Below are 24724 nucleotides of genomic sequence, written 5' to 3'. Positions count from 1 at the left end.
AATAATATATACCAAATAGTATTGTGTGCCAAGTTTCGTGCAAAATAAACCAAGTTTGAGCTACTTTATGTGCAAAAGTGCCAAAAACGCTTAAAAACTCATAAAATCACAACTTAACACGTAATTTCTAGCATATGACTATGATTTTAAATTTTAACCACATCAACAAAATTATATATACCAAATAGTTTTGTGTGCCAAGTTTCGTGCAAAATAAACAAAGTTTGAGCTACTTTATGCGCAAAAGTGCAAAAAACGCTTAAAAACGAATAAAATCGCAATTTAACATGTAATTTCTTGCATATGACTATGATTTTCATTTCTAACCACTTCAACACAATAATATATACCAAATATTGTTGTGTGCCAAGTTTGGTGCAAAATAAACTAAGTTTGAGCTACTTTATGTGCAAAAGTGCCAAAAACGCTTAAAAACGCATAAAATCGCAACTTAATACGTAATTTCTAGCATATGCCTATGATTCTCAATTCTAACCACTTCAACACAATATTATATCCCAAATAGTATTGTGAGCCAAATCTCGTGCGAAACAAACCAAGTTTGAGCTACTTTATGCGCAAAAGTGCCAAAAACGCTTAAAAACGCATAAAATCGCAACTTAACACGTAATTTCTTGCACATGACTATGATTTTCAATTCTAACCACTTCAACACAATAATATATAACAAATAGTGTTGTGTGCCAAGTTTCGTGCAAAACAAACCAAGTTTGAGCTAATTTATGCGCAAAAGTGCCAAAAACGTTAAAAAATGCATAAAACCGCAACTTATGACGTAATTTCTTGCATATGACTATGATTTTCATTTTTAACCACTTCAACACAATAATATATACCAAATATTGTTGTTATCCAAGTTTCGTGCAAAATAAACCAAGTTTGAGCTACTTTGTGTGCAAAAGTGCCAAAAACGTTTAAAAATGCATAAAATCGCAACTTAACACGTAATTTCTAGCATATGACTATGATTTTCAATTCTAACCACATCAAGACAATAATATATACCAAATAGTGTTGTGTGCCTAGTTTCGTGCAAAATAAACCAAGTTTGAGCTACTTTTGCGCAAAAGTGCAAAAAACGCTTAAAAACGCATAAAATCGCAACTTAACACGTAATTTCTAGCATATGACTATGATTCTCAATTCTAACCACTACAACACAATATTATATCCCAAATAGTATTGTGTGCCAAGTTTCGTGCAAAACAAACAGAGTTTGAGCTACTTTATGTGCAGCCAAAAACGCTTAAAAACGCATAAAATCGTATCTTAACACGTAATTTCTAGTATATGACTATGATTTTCAAATATAACCACTTCAAAACAATAATATATAGCAAATAATGCTGTGTGCCAAGTTTCATGCAAAACAAACCAAGTGTGAGTTACTTTATGAAAAACACTAAAAAACTCATAAAATCGCAACTTAACACGTAATTTCTTGCACATGACTATGATTTTCAAATCTAACCACTTCAACACAATAATATATAGCAAATAGTGTTGTGTGCCAAGTTTGGTGCAAAATAAACCAAGTTTGATCAACTTTATGCGCAAAAATGCAAAAAACGCTTAAAAACGCATAAAATCGCAACTTAACATGTAATTTCTAGCATATGACTATGATTTTCAAATCTAACCACTTCAACACAATAATATATACCAAATAGTGTTGTGTGCCAAGTTTCATGCGAAACAAACAAAGTTTGAGTTACTTTTTGAGCAAAAGTGTCAAAAATGCTTAAAAAGTCGTAAAATCGCAACTTAAGACGTAATTTATTGCAGATGACTATGATTTTCAGTTCTAACCACTTCAACACAATAATATATACCAAATAGTGTTGTGTGCCAAGTTTCGTGCAAAACAAACCAAGTTTCAGCTACTTTATGCGCAAAAGTGCCAAAAAAGCTTAAAAACTCATAAAATCGCAACTTAACACGTAAGTTCTAGCATATGACTTTGATTTTCAATTCTAACCACTTCAAAACAATAATATATACCAAATAGTGTTGTGTGCCAAGTTTCGTGCAAAATAAACCAAGTTTGAGCTACTTTATGCCCAAAAGTGCAAAAAACGCTTAAAAACGCAAAAAATTGCAACTTAACACGTAATTTCTAGCATATGACTATGATTCTCAATTCTAACCACTTCAAACCAATATTATATCCCAAATAGTATTGTGTGCCAAGTTTCGTGCAAAACAAACCAAGTTTGAGCTACTTTATGCGCAAAAGTGCCAAAAACGCTTAAAAACGCATAAAATCACAACTTAACACGTAATTTCTAGCATATGACTATGATTTTCAATTCTAACCACATCAACACAATTATATATACCAAATAGTTTTGTGTGCCAAGTTTCGTGCAAAATAAACAAAGTTTGAGCTACTTTATGCGCAAAAGTGCAAAAAACGCTTAAAAACGCATAAAATCGCAACTTAACACGTAATTTCTTGCATATGACTATCATTTTCAATTCTAACAACTTCAACACAATAATATATACCAAATAGTATTGTGTGCCAAGTTTCGTGCAAAATAAACCAAGTTTGAGCTACTTTATGTGCAAAAGTGCCAAAAACGCTTAAAAACTCAAAAAATCACAACTTAACACGTAATTTCTAGCATATGACTATGATTCTCAATTCTAACCACTTCAACACAATATTATATCCCAAATAGTATTGTGAGCCAAGTCTCGTGCGAAACAAACCAAGTTTGAGCTACTTTATGCGCAAAAGTGCCAAAAACGCTTAAAAACGCATAAAATCGCAACTTAACACGTAATTTCTTGCACATGACTATGATTTTCAATTCTAACCACTTCAACACAATAATATATACCAAATAGTGTTGTGTGCCAAGTTTCGTGCAAAACAAACCAAGTTTGAGCTAATTTATGCGCAAAGGTGCCAAAAACGTTAAAAAATGCATAAAACCGCAACTTATGACGTAATTTCTAGCATATGACTATGATTTTCATTTTTAACCACTTCAACACAATAATATATACCAAATATTGTTGTTATCCAAGTTTCGTGCAAAATAAACCAAATTTGAGCTACTTTATGTGCAAAAGTGCCAAAAACGTTTAAAAATGCATAAAATCGCAACTTAACACGTAATTTCTAGCATATGACTATGATTTTCAATTCTAACCACATCAACACAATAATATATACTAAATAGTGTTGTGTGCCTAGTTTCGTGCAAAATAAACCAAGTTTGAGCTACTTTATGCGCAAAAGTGCAAAAAACGCTTAAAAACGCATAAAATCGCAACTTAACACGTAATTTCTAGCATATGACTATGATTCTCAATTCTAACCACTTCAACACAATATTATATCCCAAATAGTATTGTGTGCCAAGTTTCGTGCAAAACAAACAGAGTTTGAGCTACTTTATGTGCAGCCAAAAACGCTTAAAAACGCATAAAATCGTATCTTAACACGTAATTTCTAGTATATGACTATGATTTTCAAATATAACGACTTCAAAACAATAATATATAGCAAATAATGCTGTGTGTCAAGTTTCATGCAAAACAAACCAAGTGTGAGTTACTTTATGAAAAACACTAAAAAACTCATAAAATCGCAACTTAACACGTAATTTCTTGCACATGACTATGATTTTCAAATCTAACCACTTCAACACAATAATATATAGCAAATAGTGTTGTGTGCCAAGTTTGGTGCAAAATAAACCAAGTTTGATCAACTTTATGCGCAAAAATGCAAAAAAAACGCTTAAAAACGCATAAAATCGCAACTTAACATGTAATTTCTAGCATATGACTATGATTTTCAAATCTAACCACTTTAACACAATAATATATACCAAATAGTGTTGTGTGTCAAGTTTCGTGCAAAACAAACAGAGTTTGAGCAACTTTATGCGCAAAAGTGCCAAAAACGCTTAAAAACGCATAAAATCGCATCTTAACACGTAATTTCTAGCATATGACTACGATTTTCAAATATAACCACTTCAAAACAATAATATATAGCAAATAATGTTGTGTGCCAAGTTTTATGCAAAACAAACCATGTGTGAGTTACTTTATGAAAAACACTAAAAAAACTCATAAAATCGCAACTTAACACGTAATTTCTTGCACATGACTATGATTTTCAATTCTAACCACTTCAACAGAATAATATATACCAAATAGTGTTGTGTGCCAAGTTTCGTGCAAAATAAACCAAGTTTGATCTACTTTATGCGCAAAAATGTAAAAAAACGCTTAAAAATGCATAAAATCGCAACTTAACATGTAATTTCTAGCATATGACTATGATTCTCAATTCTAACCACTTCACCACAATATTATATCCCAAATAGTATTGTGTGCCAAGTTTCGTGCAAAACAAATCAAGTTTGAGCTACTTTATGCGCAAAAGTGCCAAAAACGCTTAAAAACGAATAAAATCGCAACTTAACACGTAATTTCTAGCATATGACTATGATTTTCAAATCTAACCACTTCAACACATTAATATATACCAAATAGTATTGTGTGCCAACTTTCATGCAAAACAAACCAAGTTTGAGTTACTTTATGCGCAAAAGTGTCAAAAACATTTAGAAACTCATAAAATCGCAACTTAACACGTAATTTCTTGCATATGACTATGATTTTCAATTTTAACCACTTCAACACAATAATATATACCAAATAGTATTGTGTGCCAAGTTTGATGCAAAACAAACCAAGTTTGAGCTACTTTATGCGGAAAAGTGCCAATAACGTTTAAAAACGCATAAAATCGCAACTTAACACGTTATTTCTAGCATATGACTATGATTTTCATTTCTAGCCACTCCAACACAATAATATATACCAAATATTGTTGTGTGCCACGTTTCGTGCAAAATAAACCAAGTTTGAGCTATTTTATGTGCAAAAGTGCCAAAAACGCTTAAAAATGCATAAAATCGCAACTTAACACGTAATTTCTAGCATATGACTATGATTCTCAATTCTAACCACTTCAACACAATATTATATCCCAAATAGTATTGTGAGCCAAGTCTCGTGCAAAATAAACCAAGTTTGAGCTACTTTATGCGCAAAAGTGCCAAAAACGCTTAAAAACGCATAAAATCGCAACTTAACACGTAATTTCTAGCATATGACTATGATTTTCATTTCTAACCACTTCAACACAATAATAAATACCAAATATTGTTGTGTGCCAAGTTTCGTGCAAAATAAACCAAGTTACTTTATGTGCAAAAGTGCCAAAAACGCATAAAATCGCAACTTAACACGTAATTTCTAGCATTTGACTATGATTTTCAAATCTAACCACTTCAACACAATAATATATACCAAATAGTGTTGTGTGCCAAGTTTCATGCGAAACAAACAAAGTTTGAGTTACTTCTTGAGCAAAAGTGTCAAAAACGCTTAAAAACTCGTAAAATCGCAACTTAAGACGTAATTTATTGCAGATGACTATGATTTACAGTTCTAACCACTTCAACACAATAATATATACCAAATAGTGTTGTGTGCCAAGTTTCGTGCAAAACAAACCAAGTTTCAGCTACTTTATGCGCAAAAGTGCCAAAAAAGCTTAAAAACTCATAAAATCGCAACTTAACTCGTAAGTTCTAGCATATGACTTTGATTTTCAATTCTAACCACTTCAAAACAATAATATATTCCAAATAGTGTTGTGTGCCAAGTTTCGTGGAAAATAACCCAAGTTTGAGCTACTTTATGCCCAAAAGTGCAAAAAACGCTTAAAAACGCATAAAATTGCAACTTAACACGTAATTTCTAGCATATGACTATGATTCTCAATTCTAACCACTTCAAACCAATATTATATCCCAAATAGTATTGTGTGCCAAGTTTCGTGCAAAACAAACCAAGTTTGAGCTACTTTATGCGCAAAAGTGCCAAAAACGCTTAAAAACGCATAAAATCACAACTTAACACGTAATTTCTAGCATATGACTATGATTTTCAATTCTAACCACAACAACACAATTATATATACCAAATAGTTTTGTGTGCCAAATTTCGTGCAAAATAAACAAAGTTTGAGATACTTTATGCGCAAAAGTGCAAAAAACGCTTAAAAACGCATAAAATCGCAACTTAACACGTAATTTCTTGCATATGACTATAATTTTCAATTCTAACCACTTCAACACAATAATATATACCAAATAGTATTGTGTGCCAAGTTTCGTGCAAAATAAACCAAGTTTGAGCTACTTTATGTGCAAAAGTGCCAAAAACGCTTAAAAACTCATAAAATCACAACTTAACACGTAATTTCTAGCATATGACTATGATTTTCAATTCTAACCACATCAATAAAATTATATATACCAAATAGTTTTGTGTGCCAAGTATCGTGCAAAATAAACAAAGTTAGAGCTACTTTATGCGCAAAAGTGCAAAAAACGCTTAAAAACAAATAAAATCGCAACTTAACACGTAATTTCTTGCATATGACTATGATTTTCATTTCTAACCACTTCAACACAATAATATATACCAAATATTGTTGTGTGCCAAGTTTGGTGCAAAATAAACCAAGTTTGAGCTACTTTATGTGCAAAAGTGCCAAAAACGCTTAAAAACGCATAAAATCGCAACTTAACACGTAATTTCTAGCATATGACTATGATTCTCAATTCTAACCACTTCAACACAATACTATATCCCAAATAGTATTGTGAGCCAAGTCTCGTGCGAAACAAACCAAGTTTGAGCTACTTTATGCGCAAAAGTGCCAAAAACGCTTAAAAACGCATAAAATCGCAACTTAACACGTAATTTCTTGCACATGACTATGATTTTCAATTCTAACCACTTCAACACAATAATATATACCAAATAGTGTTGTGTGCAAGTTTCGTGCAAAACAAACCAAGTTTGAGCTATTTTATGCGCAAAAGTGCCAAAAACGTTAAAAAATGCATAAAACCGCAACTTATGACGTAATTTCTAGCATATGACTATGATTTTCATTTTTAACCACTTCAACACAATAATATATACCAAATATTGTTGTTATCCAAGTTTCGTGCAAAATAAACCAAGTTTGAGCTACTTTATGTGCAAAAGTGCCAAAAACGTTTAAAAATGCATAAAATCGCAACTTAACACGTAATTTCTAGCATATGACTATGATTCTCAATTCTAACCACTTCAGAAAAATATTATATCCCAAATAGTATTGTTTGCCAAGTTTCGCGCAAAACAAACCAAGTTTGAGCTACTTTTTGCGCAAAAGTGCCAAAAACGCTTAAAAAACGCATAAAATCACATCTTAACACGTAATTTCTTGCATATGACTATGATTTTCAAATCTAACCACTTCAACACAATAATATATACCAAATAGTGTTGTGTGCCTAGTTTCGTGTGAAACAAACAAAGTATGAGTTACTTCATGCGCAAAAGTGTATAAAACGCTTAAAATCTCATAAAATCGCAACTTAACACGTAATTTATTGCAGATGACTATGATTTTCAATTCTAACCACTTCAACACAATAATATATACCAAATAGTGTTGTGTGCCCAGTTTCGTGCAAAACAAACCTAGTTTGAGCAACTTTATGCGCAAAAGTGCCAAAAAAGGTTAAAAACTCATAAAATCGCAACTTAACATGTAAGTTCTAGCATATGACTATGATTCTCAATTCTAACCACTTCAACACAATATTAAATCCCAAATAGTATTGTGTGCCAAGTTCCGTGCAAAACAAACCAAGTTTAAGCTACTTTATGCGCAAAAGGGCCAAAAACGTTTAAAAACGCATAAAATCGCAACTTAACACGTAATTTCTAGCATATGAATATGATTTTCATTTATAACCCCTTCAACACAATAATATATACCAAATAGTATTGTATGCCAAGTTTCGTGCAAAACAAACCAAGTTGAGCTACTTTATGCGCAAATGTGCCAAAAACGTTTAAAAACGCATAAAATCGCAACTTAACACGTAATTTCTTGCAGATGACTATGATTTTCAAATCTAACCACTTCAACACAATAATATATACCAAATAGTGTTGTGTGCAAGGTTTCGTGCAAAACAAACCAAGTTTCAGCTACTTTATGCGCAAAAGTGCCCAAAAAGCTTAAAAACTCATAAATCGCAACTTAACACGTAAGTTCTAGCATATGACTTTGATTTTCAATTCTAACCAATTCAAAACAATAATATATACCAAATAGTGTTGTGTGCCAAGTTTCATGCAAAATAAACCAAGTTTGAGCTACTTTATGCCCAAAAGTGCAAAAAAACGCTTAAAAATGCATAAAATTGCAACTTAACACGTAATTTCTAGCATATGACTATGATTATCAATTCTAACCACTTCAAACCAATATTATATCCCAAATAGTATTGTGTGCCAAGTTTCGTGCAAAACAAACCAAGTTTGAGCTACTTTATGCGCAAAAGTGCAAAAAACGCTTAAAAACGCATAAAATCACAACTTAACACGTAATTTCTAGCATATGACTATGATTTTCAATTCTAACCACATCAACACAATTATATATACCAAATAGTTTTGTGTGCCAAGTTTCGTGCAAAACAAACAGAGTTTGAGCTACTTTATGCGCAAAAGTGCAAAAAACGCTTAAAAACGCATAAAATCGCAACTTAACACGTAATTTCTAGCATATGACTATGATTTTCAAATCTAACCACTTCAACAAAATCATATATACCAAATAGTGTTGTGTGCCATGTTTCGTGCGAAAAAAACAAAGTTTGAGTTACTTCATGAGCAAAAGTGTCAAAAACGCTTAAAAACTCATAAAATCGCAACTTAACACGTAATTTCTTTCAGATGACTATGATTTTCAATTCTAACCAGTTCAACACAATAATATATACCTAATAGTGTTGTGTGCCAAGTTTCGTGCAAAACAGACCATGTTTGAGCAACTTTATGCGCAAAAGTGCCAAAAAAGCTTAAAAACTCATAAAATCGCAACTTAACACGTAAGTTCTAGCATATGACTTTGATTTTCAATTCTAACCACTTCAAAACAATAATATATACCAAATAGTGTTGTGTGCCAAGTTTCGTGCAAAATAAATCAAGTTTGCGCTACTTTAATGCGCAAAAGTGCAAAAAACGCATAAAAACGCATAAAATTGCAACTTAACACGTAATTTCTAGCATATGACTATGATTCTCAATTCTAACCACTTCAACCCAAATTATATCCCAAATAGTATTGTGTGCCAAGTTTCGTGCAAAACAAATCAAGTTTGAGCTACTTTATGCGCAAAAGTGCCAAAAACGCTTAAAAACGCATAAAATCACTACTTAACACGTAATTTCTAGCATATGACTATAATTTTCAATTCTAACCACATCAACACAATAATATATACCAAATAGTGTTGTGTGCCAAGTTTCGTGCAAAATAAACCAAGTTTGAGCTACTTTATGCGCAAAAGTGCAAAAAACGCTTAAAAACGCATAAAATCGCAACTTAACTCGTAATTTCTCGCATATGACTACGATTCTCAATTCTAACCACTTCAACACAATATTATATCCCAAATAGTATTGTGTGCCAAGTTTCGTGCAAAACAAACAGAGTTTGAGCTACTTTATGTGCAAAAGTGCCAAAAAACGCTTAAAAACGCATAAAATCGTATCTTAACACGTAATTTCTAGTATATGACTATGATTTTCAAATATAACCACTTCAAAACAATAATATATAGCAAATAATGCTGTGTGCCAAGTTTCATGCAAAACAAACCAAGTGTGAGTTACTTTATGAAAAACACTAAAAAACTCATAAAATCGCAACTTAACACGTAATTTCTTGCACATGACTATGATTTTCAAATCTAACCACTTCAACACAATAATATATAGCAAATAGTGTTGTGTGCCAAGTTTGGTGCAAAATAAACCATGTGTGATCAACTTTATGCGCAAAAATGCAAAAAACGCTTAAAAACGCATAAAATCGCAACTTAACATGTAATTTCTAGCATATGACTATGATTTTCAAATCTAACCACTTCAACACAATAATATATACCAAATAGTGTTGTGTGCCAAGTTTCGTGCAAAACAAACAGAGTTTGAGCAACTTTATGCGCAAAAGTGCCAAAAACGCTTAAAAACACATAAAATCGCATCATAACACGTAATTTCTAGCATATGACTACGATTTTCAAATATAACCACTTCAAAACAATAATATATAGCAAATAATGTTGTGTGCCAAGTTTTATGCAAAACAAACCAAGTGTGAGTTACTTTATGAAAAACACTAAAAAAACTCATAAAATTGCAACTTAAAACGTAATTTCTTGCACATGACTATGATTTTCAATTCTAACCACTTCAACAGAATAATATATACCAAATATTGTGTGCCAAGTTTCGTGCAAAATAAACCAAGTTTGATCTACTTTATGCGCAAAAATGTAAAAAACGCTTAAAAACGCATAAAATCGCAACTTAACATGTAATTTCTAGTATATGACTATGATTCTCAATTCTAACCACTTCACCACAATATTATATCCCAAATAGTATTGTGTGCCATGTTTCGTGCAAAACAAATCAAGTTTGAGCTACTTTATGCGCAAAAGTGCCAAAAATGCTTAAAAACGAATAAAATCGCAACTTAACACGTAATTTCTCGCATATGACTATGATTTTCAAATCTAACCACTTCAACACATTAATATATACCAAATAGTATTGTGTGCCAACTTTCATGCAAAACAAACAAAGTTTGAGTTACTTTATGCGCAAAAGTGTCAAAAACATTTAAAAACTCATAAAATCGCAACTTAACACGTATTTTCTTGCATATGACTATGATTTTAAATTCTAACCACTTCAACACAATAATATATACCAAATATTGTTGTGTGCCAAGTTTCGTGCAAAATAAACCAAGTTTGAGCTATTTTATGTGCAAAAGTGCCAAAAACGCTTAAAATTGCATAAAATCGCAACTTAACACGTAATTTCTAGCATATGACTATGATTCTCAATTCTAACCACTTCAACACAATATTATATCCCAAATAGTATTGTGAGCCAAGTCTCGTGCAAAATAAACCAAGTTTGAGCTACTTTATGTGCAAAACTGCCAAAAACGCTTAAAAACGCATAAAATCGCAACTTAACACGTAATTTCTAGCATATGACTATGATTTTCATTTCTAACCACTTCAACACAATAATAAATACTAAATATTGTTGTGTGCCAAGTTTCGTGCAAAATAAACCAAGTTACTTTATGTGCAAAAGTGCAAAAAAACGCATAAAATCGCAACTTAACACGTAATTTCTAGCATTTGACTATGATTTTCAAATCTAACCACTTCAACACAATATTATATACCAAATAGTGTTGTGTGCCAAGTTTCATGCAAAACAAACAAAGTTTGAGTTACTTCTTGAGCAAAAGTGTCAAAAACGCTTAAAAAACTCGTAAAATCGCAACTTAAGACGTAATTTATTGCAGATGACTATGATTTTCAGTTCTAACCACTTCAACACAATAATATATACCAAATAGTGTTGTGTGCCAAGTTTCGTGCAAAACAAACCAAGTTTCAGCTACTTTGTGCGCAAAAGTGCCAAAAAAAGCTTAAAAACTCATAAAATCGCAACTTAACACGTAAGTTCTAGCATATGACTTTGATTTTCAATTCTAACCACTTCAAAACAATAATATATTCCAAATAGTGTTGTGTGCCAAGTTTCGTGAAAATAACCCAAGTTTGAGCTACTTTATGCCCAAAAGTGCAAAAAACGCTTAAAAACGCATAAAATTGCAACTTAACACGTAATTTCTAGCATATGACTATGATTCTCAATTCTAACCACTTCAAACCAATATTATATCCCAAATAGTTTTGTGTGCCAAGTTTCGTGCAAAACAAACCAAGTTTGAGCTACTTTATGCGCAAAAGTGCCAAAACGCTTAAAAACGCATAAAATCACAACTTAACACGTAATTTCTAGCATATGACTATGATTTTCAATTCTAACCACATCAACACAATTATATATACCAAATAGTTTTGTGTGCCAAGTTTCGTGCAAAATAAACAAAGTTTGAGCTACTTTATGCGCAAAAGTGCAAAAAACGCTTAAAAAACGCATAAAATCGCAACTTAACACGTAATTTCTTGCATATGACTATGATTTTCAATTCTAACCACTTCAACACAATAATATATACCAAATAGTATTGTGTGCCAAGTTTCGTGCAAAATAAACCAAGTTTGAGCTACTTTATGTGCAAAAGTGCCAAAAACGCTTAAAAACTCATAAAATCACAACTTAACACGTAATTTCTAGCATATGACTATGATTTTCAATTCTAACCACATCAACAAAATTATATATACCAAATAGTTTTGTGTGCCAAGTTTTGTGCAAAATAAACAAAGTTAGAGCTACTTTATGCGCAAAAGTGCAAAAAACGCTTAAAAACAAATACAATCGCAACTTAACACGTAATTTCTTGCATATGACTATGATTTTCATTTCTAACCACTTCAACACAATAATATATACCAAATATTGTTGTGTGCAAGGTTGCTGCAAAATAAACCAAGTTTGAGCTACTTTACGTGCAAAAGTGCCAAAAACGCTTAAAAACGCATAAAATCGCAACTTAACACGTAATTTCTAGCATATGACTATGATTCTCAATTCTAACCACTTCAACACAATACTATATCCCAAATAGTATTGTGAGCCAAGTCTCGTGCGAAACAAACCAAGTTTGAGCTACTTTATGCGCAAAAGTGCCAAAAACGCTTAAAAATGCATAAAATCGCAACTTAACACGTAATTTCTTGCACATGACTATGATTTTCAATTCTAACCACTTCAACACAATAATATATACCAAATAGTGTTGTGTGCCAAGTTTCGTGCAAAACAAACCAAGTTTGAGCTATTTTATGCGCAAAAGTGCAAAAAACGTTAAAAAATGCATAAAACCGCAACTTATGACGTAATTTCTAGCATATGACTATGATTTTCATTTTTAACCACTTCAACACAATAATATATACCATATATTGTTGTTATCCAAGTTTCGTGCAAAATAAACCAAGTTTGAGCTACTTTATGTGCAAAAGTGCCAAAAACGTTTTAAAATGCATAAAATCGCAACTTAACACGTAATTTCTAGCATATGACTATGATTCTCAATTCTAACCACATCAACACAATAATATATACCAAATAGTGTTGTGTGCCTAGTTTCGTGCAAAATAAACCAAGTTTGAGCTACTTTATGCGCAAAAGTGCAAAAAACGCTTAAAAACGCATAAAATCGCAACTTAACACCTAATTTCTAGCATATGACTATGATTCTCAATTATAACCACTTCAACACAATATTATATCCCAAATAGTATTGTGTGCCAAGTTTCGTGCAAAACAAACAGAGTTTGGGCTACTTTATGTGCAGCCAAAAACGCTTAAAAACGCATAAAATCGTATCTTAACACGTAATTTCTAGTATATGACTATTATTTTCAAATATAACCACTTCAAAACAATAATATATAGCAAATAATGCTGTGTGCCAAGTTTCATGCAAAACAAACCAAGTGTGAGTTACTTTATGAAAAACACTAAAAAAACTCATAAAATCGCAACTTAACACGTAATTTCTTGCACATGACTATGATTTTCAAATCTAACCACTTCAACACAATAATATATAGCAAATAGTGTTGTGTGCCAAGTTTGGTGCAAAATAAACCATGTTTGATCAACTTTATGCGCAAAAATGCAAAAAACGCTTAAAAACGCATAAAATCGCAACTTAACATGTAATTTCTAGCATATGACTATGATTTTTAAATCTAACCACTTCAACACAATAATATATACCAAATAGTGTTGTGTGCCAAGTTTCGTGCAAAACAATCAGAGTTTGAGCAACTTTATGCGCAAAAGTGCCAAAAACGCTTAAAAACGCATAAAATCGCATCTTAACACGTAATTTCTAGCATATGACTACGATTTTCAAATATAACCACTTCAAAACAATAATATATAGCAAATAATGTTGTGTGCCAAGTTTTATGCAAAACAAACCAAGTGTGAGTTACTTTATGAAAAACACTAAAAAAACTCATAAAATCGCAACTTAACACGTAATTTCTCTCACATGACTATGATTTTCAATTCTAACCACTTCAACAGAATAATATATACCAAATAGTGTGGTGTGCCAAGTTTCGTGCAAAATAAACCAAGTTTGATCTACTTTATGCGCAAAAATGTAAAAAACGCTTAAAAACGCATAAAATCGCAACTTAACATGTAATTTCTTGCATATGACTATGATTCTCAATTCTAACCACTTCACCACAATATTATATCCCAAATAGTATTGTGTGCCAAGTTTCGTGCAAAGCAAATCAAGTTTGAGCTACTTTATGCGGAAAAGTGCCAATAACGTTTAAAAACGCATAAAATCGCAACTTAACACGTTATTTCTAGCATATGACTATGATTTTCATTTCTAGCCACTCCAACACAATAATATATACCAAATATTGTTGTGTGCCAAGTTTCGTGCAAAATAAACCAAGTTACTTTATGTGCAAAAGTGCCAAAAACGCTTAAAAACGCATAAAATCGCAACTTAACACGTAATTTCTAGCATATGACTATGATTCTCAATTCTAACCACTTCAACACAATATTATATCCCAAATAGTATTGTGAGCCAAGTCTCGTGCAAAATAAACCAAGTTTGAGCTACTTTATGCGCAAAAGTGCCAAAAACGCTTAAAAACGCATAAAATCGCAACTTAACACGTAATTTCTAGCATATGACTTATGACTATGATTTTCATTTCTAACCACTTCAACACAATAATAAATACCAAATATTGTTGTGTGCCAAGTTTCGTGCAAAATAAACCAAGTTACTTTATGTGCAAAAGTGCCAAAAACGCTTTAAAACGCATTAAATCGCAACTTAACACGTAATTTCTAGCATTTGACTATGATTTTAAAATCTAACCACTTCAACACAATATAATATACCAAATAGTGTTGTGTGCCAAGTTTCATGCGAAACAAACAAAGTTTGAGTTACTTCTTGAGCAAAAGTGTCAAAAACGCTTAAAAACTCGTAAAATCGCAACTTAAGACGTAATTTATTGCAGATGACTATGATTTTCAGTTTCTAACCACTTCAACACAATAATATATACAAAATAGTGTGTGTGCCAAGATTCGTGCAAAACAAACCAAGTTTCAGCTACTTTATGCGCAAAAGTGCCAAAAAAGCTATAAAACTCATAAAATCGCAACTTAACACGTAAGTTCTAGCATATGACTTTGATTTTCAATTCTAACCACTTCAAAACAATAATATATACCAAATAGTGTTGTGTTGCCAAGTTTCGTGCAAAATAAACCAAGTTTGAGCTACTTTATGCCCAAAAGTGCAAAAAACGCTTTAAAACGCATAAAATTGCAACTTAACACGTAATTTCTAGCATATGACTATGATTCACAAATTCTAACCACTTCAAACCAATATTATATCCCAATAGTATTGTGTGCCAAGTTCGTGCAAAAACAAACCAAGTTTGAGCTACTTTAAGCGCAAAAGTGCCAAAAACGCTTAAAACGCATAAAATCACAACTTAACACGTAATTTCTAGCATATGACTATCATTTTCAATTCTAACCACTTCAACACAATAATATATACCAAATAGTATTGTGTGCCAAGTTTCGTGCAAAATAAACCAAGTTTGAGCTACTTTATGTGCAAAAGTGCCAAAAACGCTTTAAAAACTCATAAAATCACAACTTAACACGTAATTTCTAGCATATGACTATGAATTTCAATTCTAACCACATCAACAAAATTATATATACCAAATAGTTTTGTGTGCCATGTTTCGTGCAAAATAAACAAAGTTAGAGCTACTTTATGCGCAAAAGTGCAAAAAACGCTTAAAAACGAATAAAATCGCAATTTAACACGTAATTTCTTGCATATGACTATGATTTTCATTTCTAACCACTTCAACACAATAATATATACCAAATATTGTTGTGTGCCACGTTTGGTGCAATATAAACCAAGTTATGAGCTACTTTATGTGCAAAAGTGCCAAAAACGCTTATAAACGCATAAAATCGCAACATAACACGTAATTTCTGGCATATGACTATGATTCTCAATTCTAACCACTTCAACACAATACTATATCCCAAATAGTATTGTGAGCCAAGTCTCGTGCGAAACAAACCAAGTTTGAGCTACTTTATGCGCAAAAGTGCCAAAAACGCTTTAAAAACGCATAAAATCGCAACTTGACACGTAATTTCTTGCACATGACTATGATTTTCAATTCTAACCACTTCAACACAATAATATATACCAAATAGTGTTGTGTGCCAAGTTTCGTGCAAAACAAACCAAGTTTGAGCTATTTTTATGCGCAAAAGTGCCAAAAACGTTTAAAAAATGCATAAAACCGCAACTTATGACGTAATTTCTAGCATATGACTATGATTTTCATTTTTAACCACTTCAACACAATAATTATACAAATATTGTTGTTATCCAAGTTTCGTGCAAAATAAACCAAGTTTGAGCTACTTTATGTGCAAAAGTGCCAAAAACGTTTTAAAAATGCATAAAATCGTAACTTAACACGTAATTTCTAGCATATGACTATGATCTCATTTCTAACCACTTCAGAAAAATATATATCCCAAATAGTATTGTTTGCCAAGTTTCGCGCAAAATAAACCAAGTTTGAGCTACTTTATGCGCAAAAGTGCCAAAAACCGCTTAAAAACGCATAAAATCACATCTTAACACGTAATTGTCTTGCATATGACTATGATTTTCAAATCTAACCACTTCAACACAATAATATATACCAAATAGTGTTGTGTGCCTAGTTTCGTGTGAAACAAACAAAGTTTGAGTTACTTCATGCGCAAAAGTGTATATAAAACGCTTAAAAACTCATAAAATCGCAACTTAACACGTAATTTCTTGCAGATGACTATGATTTTCAATTCTAACCACTTCAACACAATAATATATACCAAATAGTGTTGTGTGCCTAGTTTCGTGCAAAACAAACCTAGTTTGAGCAACTTTATGCGCAAAAGTGCCAAAAAAGGTTAAAAACTCATAAAATCGCAACTTAACACGTAAGTTCTAGCATATGACTATGATTCTCAATTCTAACCACTTCAACACAATATTAAATCCCAAATAGTATTGTGTGCCAAGTTCCGTGCAAAACAAACCAAGTTTAAGCTACTTTATGCGCAAAAGGGCCAAAAACGTTTAAAAACGCATAAAATCGCAACTTAACACGTAATTTCTAGCATATGAATATGATTTTCAATTATAACCCCTTCAACACAATAATATATACCAAATAGTATTGTATGCCAAGTTTCGAGCAAAACAAACCAAGTTGAGCTACTTTATGCGCAAATGTGCCAAAAACGTTTAAAAACGCATAAAATCGCAACTTAACACGTAATTTCTTGCAGATGACTATGATTTTCAAATCTAACCTCTTCAACACAATAATATATACCAAATAGTGTTGTGTGCAAGGTTTCGTGCAAAACAAACCAAGTTTCAGCTACTTTATGCGCAAAAGTGCCCAAAAATCTTAAAAACTCATAAAATCGCAACTTAACACGTAAGTTCTAGCATATGACTTTGATTTTCAATTCTAACCAATTCAAAACAATAATATATACCAAATAGTGTTGTGTGCCAAGTTTCATGCAAAATAAACCAAGTTTGAGCTACTTTATGCCCAAAAGTGCAAAAAACGCTTCAAAATGCATAAAATTGCAACTTAACACGTAATTTCTAGCATATGACTATGATTATCAATTCTAACCACTTGAAACCAATATTATATCCCAAATAGTATTGTGTGCCAAGTTTCGTGCAAAACAAACCAAGTTTGAGCTACTTTATGCGAAAAAGTGCAAAAAACGCTTAAAAACGCATAAAATCACAACTTAACACGTAATTTCTAGCATATGACTATGATTTTCAATTCTAACCACATCAACACAATTATATATACCAAATAGTTTTGTGTGCGAAGTATCGTGCAAAATAAAACAAAGTTTGAGCTACTTTATGCGCAAAAGTGCAAAAAACGCTTAAAAACGCATAAAATCGCAACTTAACACGTAATTTCTAGCATATGACTGTGATTTTGTAATCTAATCACTTCAACACAATAATATATACCAAATAGTGTTGTGTGCCATGTTTCGTGCGAAAAAAACAAAGTTTGAGTTACTTCATGAGCAAAAGTGTCAAAAACGCTTAAAAACTCATAAAATCGCAACTTAACACGTAATTTCTTGCAGATGACTATGATTTTCAATTCTAACCAGTTCAACACAATAATATATACCTAATAGTGTTGTGTGCCAAGTTTCGTGCAAAACAGACCATGTTTGAGCAACTTTATGCGCAAAAGTGCCAAAAAAGCTTTAAAAACTCATAAAATCGCAACTTAACACGTAAGTTCTAGCATATGACTTTGATTTTCAATTCCAACCACTTCAAAACAATAATATATACCAAATAGTGTTGTGTGCCAAGTTTCGTGCAAAATAAATCAAGTTTGAGCTACTTTTATGCGCAAAAGTGCAAAAAACGCATAAAAACGCATAAAATTGCAACTTAACACGTAATTTCTAGCATATGACTATGATTCTCAATTCTAACCACTTCAACCCAAATTATATCCCAAATAGTATTGTGTGCCAAGTTTCGTGCAAAACAAATCAAGTTTGAGCTACTTTATGCGCAAAAGTGCCAAAAACGCTTAAAAACGCATAAAATCACTACTTAACACGTAATTTCTTGCAGATGACTATGATTTTCAATTCTAACCACTTCAACACAATAATATATACCAAATAGTGTTGTGTGCCTAGTTTCGTGCAAAACAAACCTAGTTTGAGCAACTTTATGCGCAAAAGTGCCAAAAAAGGTTAAAAACTCATAAAATCGCAACTTAACACGTAAGTTCTAGCATATGACTATGATTCTCAATTCTAACCACTTCAACACAATATTAAATCCCAAATAGTATTGTGTCCCAAGTTCCGTGCAAAACAAACCAAGTTTAAGCTACTTTATGCGCAAAAGGGCCAAAAACGTTTAAAAACGCATAAAATCGCAACTTAACACGTAATTTCTAGCATATGAATATGATTTTCAATTATAACCCCTTCAACACAATAATATATACCAAATAGTATTGTATGCCAAGTTTCGAGCAAAACAAACCAAGTTGAGCTACTTTATGCGCAAATGTGCCAAAAACGTTTAAAAACGCATAAAATCGCAACTTAACACTTAATTTCTTGCAGATGACTATGATTTTCAAATCTAACCTCTTCAACACAATAATATATACCAAATAGTGTTGTGTGCAAGGTTTCGTGCAAAACAAACCAAGTTTCAGCTACTTTATGCGCAAAAGTGCCCAAAAAGCTTAAAAACTCATAAAATCGCAACTTAACACGTAAGTTCTAGCATATGACTTTGATTTTCAATTCTAACCAATTCAAAACAATAATATATACCAAATAGTGTTGTGTGCCAAGTTTCATGCAAAATAAACCAAGTTTGAGCTACTTTATGCCCAAAAGTGCAAAAAACGCTTAAAAATGCATAAAATTCCAACTTAACACGTAATTTCTAGCATATGACTATGATTATCAATTCTAACCACTTGAATATTATATCCCAAATAGTATTGTGTGCCAAGTTTCGTGCAAAACAAACCAAGTTTGAGCTACTTTATGCGCAAAAGTGCAAAAAACGCTTAAAAACGCATAAAATCACAACTTAACACGTAATTTCTAGCATATGACTATGATTTTCAATTCTAACCACATCAACACAATTATATATACCAAATAGTTTTGTGTGCCAAGTATCGTGCAAAATAAACAAAGTTTGAGCTACTTTATGCGCAAAAGTGCAAAAAACGCTTAAAAACGCATAAACTCGCAACTTAACACGTAATTTCTCGCATATGACTGTGATTTTGTAATCTAATCACTTCAACACAATAATATATACCAAATAGTGTTGTGTGCCATGTTTCGTGCGAAAAAAACAAAGTTTGAGTTACTTCATGAGCAAAAGTGTCAAAAACGCTTAAAAACTCATAAAATCGCAACTTAACACGTAATTTCTTGCAGATGACTATGATTTTCAATTCTAACCAGTTCAACACAATAATATATACCTAATAGTGTTGTGTGCCAAGTTTCGTGCAAAACAGACCATGTTTGAGCAACTTTATGCGCAAAAGTGCCAAAAAAGCTTAAAAACTCATAAAATCGCAACTTAACACGTAAGTTCTAGCATATGACTTTGATTTTCAATTCTAACCACTTCAAAACAATAATATATACCAAATAGTGTTGTGTGCCAAGTTTCGTGCAAAATAAATCAAGTTTGAGCTACTTTTAATGCGCAAAAGTGCAAAAAACGCATAAAAACGCATATAATTGCAACTTAACACGTAATTTCTAGCATATGACTATGATTCTCAATTCTAACCACTTCAACCCAAATTATATCCCAAATAGTATTGTGTGCCAAGTTTTGTGCAAAACAAATCAAGTTTGAGCTACTTTATGCGCAAAAGTGCCAAAAACGCTTAAAAACGCATAAAATCACTACTTAACACGTAATTTCTAGCATATGACTATGATTTTCAATTCTAACCACATCAACACAATAATATATACCAAATAGTGTTGTGTGCCAAGTTTCGTGCAAAATAAACCAAGTTTGAGCTACTTTATGCGCAAAAGTGCAAAAAACCGCTAAAAAAACGCATAAAATCGCAACTTAACTCGTAATTTCTCGCATATGACTATGATTCTCAATTCTAATCACTTCACACAATATTAATATCCCAAATTTTATTGTGTGCCAAGTTTCGTGCAAAACAAACAGAGTTTGGGCTACTTTATGTGCAGCCAAAAACGCTTAAAAACGCATAAAATCGTATCTTAACACGTAATTTCTAGTATATGACTATGATTTTCAAATATAACCACTTCAAAACAATAATATATAGCAAATAATGCTGTGAGCCAAGTTTCATGCAAAACAAACCAAGTGTGAGTTACTTTATGAAAAACACTAAAAAAACTCATAAAATCGCAACTTAACACGTAATTTCTTGCACATGACTATGATTTTCAATTCTAACCACTTCAACAGAATAATATATACCAAATAGTGTTGTGTGCCATGTTTCGTGCAAAATAAACCAAGTTTGATCTACTTTTAATGCGCAAAAATGCAAAAAACGCTTAAAAACGCATAAAATCGCAACTTAACATGTAATTTCTAGCATATGACTATGATTCTCAATTCTAACCACTTCACCACAATATTATATCCCAAATAGTATTGTGTGCCAAGTTTCGTGCAAAACAAATCATGTTTGAGCTACTTTATGCGCAAAAGTGCCAAAAACGCTTAAAAACGAATAAAATCGCAACTTAACACGTAATTTCTAGCATAGACTATGATTTTCAAATCTAACCACTTCAACACATTAATATATACCAAATAGTGTTGTGTGCCAACTTTCATGCAAAACAAATTAAGTTTGAGTTACTTTATGCGCAAAAGTGTCAAAAACATTTAAAAACTCATAAAATCGCAACTTAACACGTAATTTCTTGCATATGACTATGATTTTCAATTCTAACCACTTCAACACAATATTATCTATCCCAATAGTATTGTGAGCTAAGTCTCGTGCAAAATAAACCAAGTTTGAGCTACTTTATGCGCAAAAGTGCCTTAAATGCTTAAAAACGCATAAAATCGCAACTTAACACGTAATTTCTAGCATATGACTATAATTTTCATTTCTAACGACTTCAACACACATAATAAATACCAAATATTGTTTTGTGCCAAGTTTCGTGCAAAATAAACCAAGTTTGAGCTACTTTATGTGTAAAAGTGCCAAAAACGCTTAAAAACGCATAAAATCGCAACTTAACACGTATTTCTAGCATATGACTATGATTTTCAAATCTAACCACTTCAACACAATAATATATACCAAATAGTGTGTGTGTGCCAAGGTTTCGTGCGAAACAAACAGAGTTTGAGCTACTTTATGCGCAAAAAGTGCCAAAAAACGCTTAAAAACGCATAAAATCGCATCTTAACACGTAATTTCTAGCATATGACTACGATTTTCAAATATAACCACTTCAAAACAATATATATTGACGTTGTGTGCCAAGTTTTATACAAAACAAACCAAGTGTGAGTTACTTTATGAAAAACACTAAAAAAACTCATAAAATCGCAACTTAACATGTAATTTCTAGCATATGACTATAATTTTCATTTCTAACCACTTCAACACAATAATAAATACCAAATATTGTTTTGTGCCAAGTTTCGTGCAAAATAAACCAAGTTTGAGCTACTTTATGTGTAAAAGTGCCAAAAACGCTTAAAAACGCATAAAATCGCAACTTAACACGTAATTTCTAGCATATGACTATGATTTTCAAATCTAACCACTTCAACACAATAATATATACCAAATAGTGTTGTGTGCCAAGTTTCGTGCGAAACAAACAAAGTTTGAGTTACTTCATGAGCAAAAGTGTCAAAAACGCTTAAAAACTCATAAAATCGCAACTTAACACGTAATTTATTGCAGATGACTATGATTTTCAGTTCTAACCACTTCAACACAATAATATATACCAAATAATGTTGTGTGCCAAGTTTCGTGCAAAACAAACCAAGTTTCAGCTACTTTATGCACAAAAGTGCCAAAAAAGCTTAAAAACTCATAAAATCGCAACTTAACACGTAAGTTCTAGCATATGACTTTGATTTTCAATTCTAACCACTTCAAAACATTAATATATACCAAATAGTGTTGTGTGCCAAGTTTCGTGCAAAATAAACCAAGTTTGATCAACTTTATGCGCAAAAATGCAAAAAACGCTTAAAAACGCATAAAATCGCAACTTAACATGTAATTTCTAGCATATGACTATGATTTCCAAATCTAACCACTTCAACACAATAATATATACCAAATAGTGTTGTGTGCCAAGTTTCGTGCAAAACAAACAGAGTTTGAGCTACTTTATGCGCAAAAGTGCCAAAAACGCTTAAAAACGCATAAAATCGCATCTTAACACGTAATTTCTAGCATACGACTACGATTTTCAAATATAACCACTTCAAAACAATAATATATAGCAAATAATGTTGTGTGCCAAGTTTTATGCAAAACAAACCAAGTGTGAGTTACTTTATGAAAAACACTAAAAAAACTCATAAAATCGCAACTTAACACGTAATTTCTTGCACATGACTATGATTTTCAATTCTAACCACTTCAACAGAATAATATATACCAAATAGTGTTGTGTGCCATGTTTCGTGCAAAATAAACCAAGTTTGATCTACTTTATGCGCAAAAATGCAAAAAACGCTTAAAAACGCATAAAATCGCAACTTAACATGTAATTTCTAGCATATGACTATGATTCTCAATTCTAACCACTTCACCACAATATTATATCCCAAATAGTATTGTGTGCCAAGTTTCGTGCAAAACAAATCATGTTTGAGCTACTTTATGCGCAAAAGTGCCAAAAACGCTTAAAAACGAATAAAATCGCAACTTAACACGTAATTTCTAGCATATGACTATGATTTTCAAATCTAACCACTTCAACACATTAATATATACCAAATAGTGTTGTGTGCCAACTTTCATGCAAAACAAATTAAGTTTGAGTTACTTTATGCGCAAAAGTGTCAAAAACATTTAAAAACTCATAAAATCGCAACTTAACACGTAATTTCTTGCATATGACTATGATTTTCAATTCTAACCACTTCAACACAATATTATATCCCAAATAGTATTGTGAGCTAAGTCTCGTGCAAAATAAACCAAGTTTGAGCTACTTTATGCGCAAAAGTGCCTTAAATGCTTAAAAACGCATAAAATCGCAACTTAACACGTAATTTCTAGCATATGACTATAATTTTCATTTCTAACGACTTCAACACAATAATAAATACCAAATATTGTTTTGTGCCAAGTTTCGTGCAAAATAAACCAAGTTTGAGCTACTTTATGTGTAAAAGTGCCAAAAAACGCTTAAAAAACGCATAAAATCGCAACTTAACACGTAATTTCTAGCATATGACTATGATTTTCAAATCTAACCACTTCAACACAATAATATATACCAAATAGTGTTGTGTGCCAAGTTTCGTGCGAAACAAACAAAGTTTGAGTTACTTCATGAGCAAAAGTGTCAAAAACGCTTAAAAACTCATAAAATCGCAACTTAACACGTAATTTATTGCAGATGACTATGATTTTCAGTTCTAACCACTTCAACACAATAATATATACCAAATAGTGTTGTGTGCCAAGTTTCGTGCAAAACAAACCAAGTTTCAGCTACTTTATGCGCAAAAGTGCCAAAAACGCTTAAAAACGCATAAAATCGCATCTTAACACGTAATTTCTAGCATACGACTACGATTTTCAAATATAACCACTTCAAAACAATAATATATAGCAAATAATGTTGTGTGCCAAGTTTTATGCAAAAC

The sequence above is a fragment of the Amaranthus tricolor genome, chromosome 16 (genome assembly GCF_026212465.1).
Source record: "Amaranthus tricolor cultivar Red isolate AtriRed21 chromosome 16, ASM2621246v1, whole genome shotgun sequence".
Taxonomy (NCBI): domain Eukaryota; kingdom Viridiplantae; phylum Streptophyta; class Magnoliopsida; order Caryophyllales; family Amaranthaceae; genus Amaranthus; species Amaranthus tricolor.
This window is presented reverse-complemented; position numbering follows the sequence as displayed.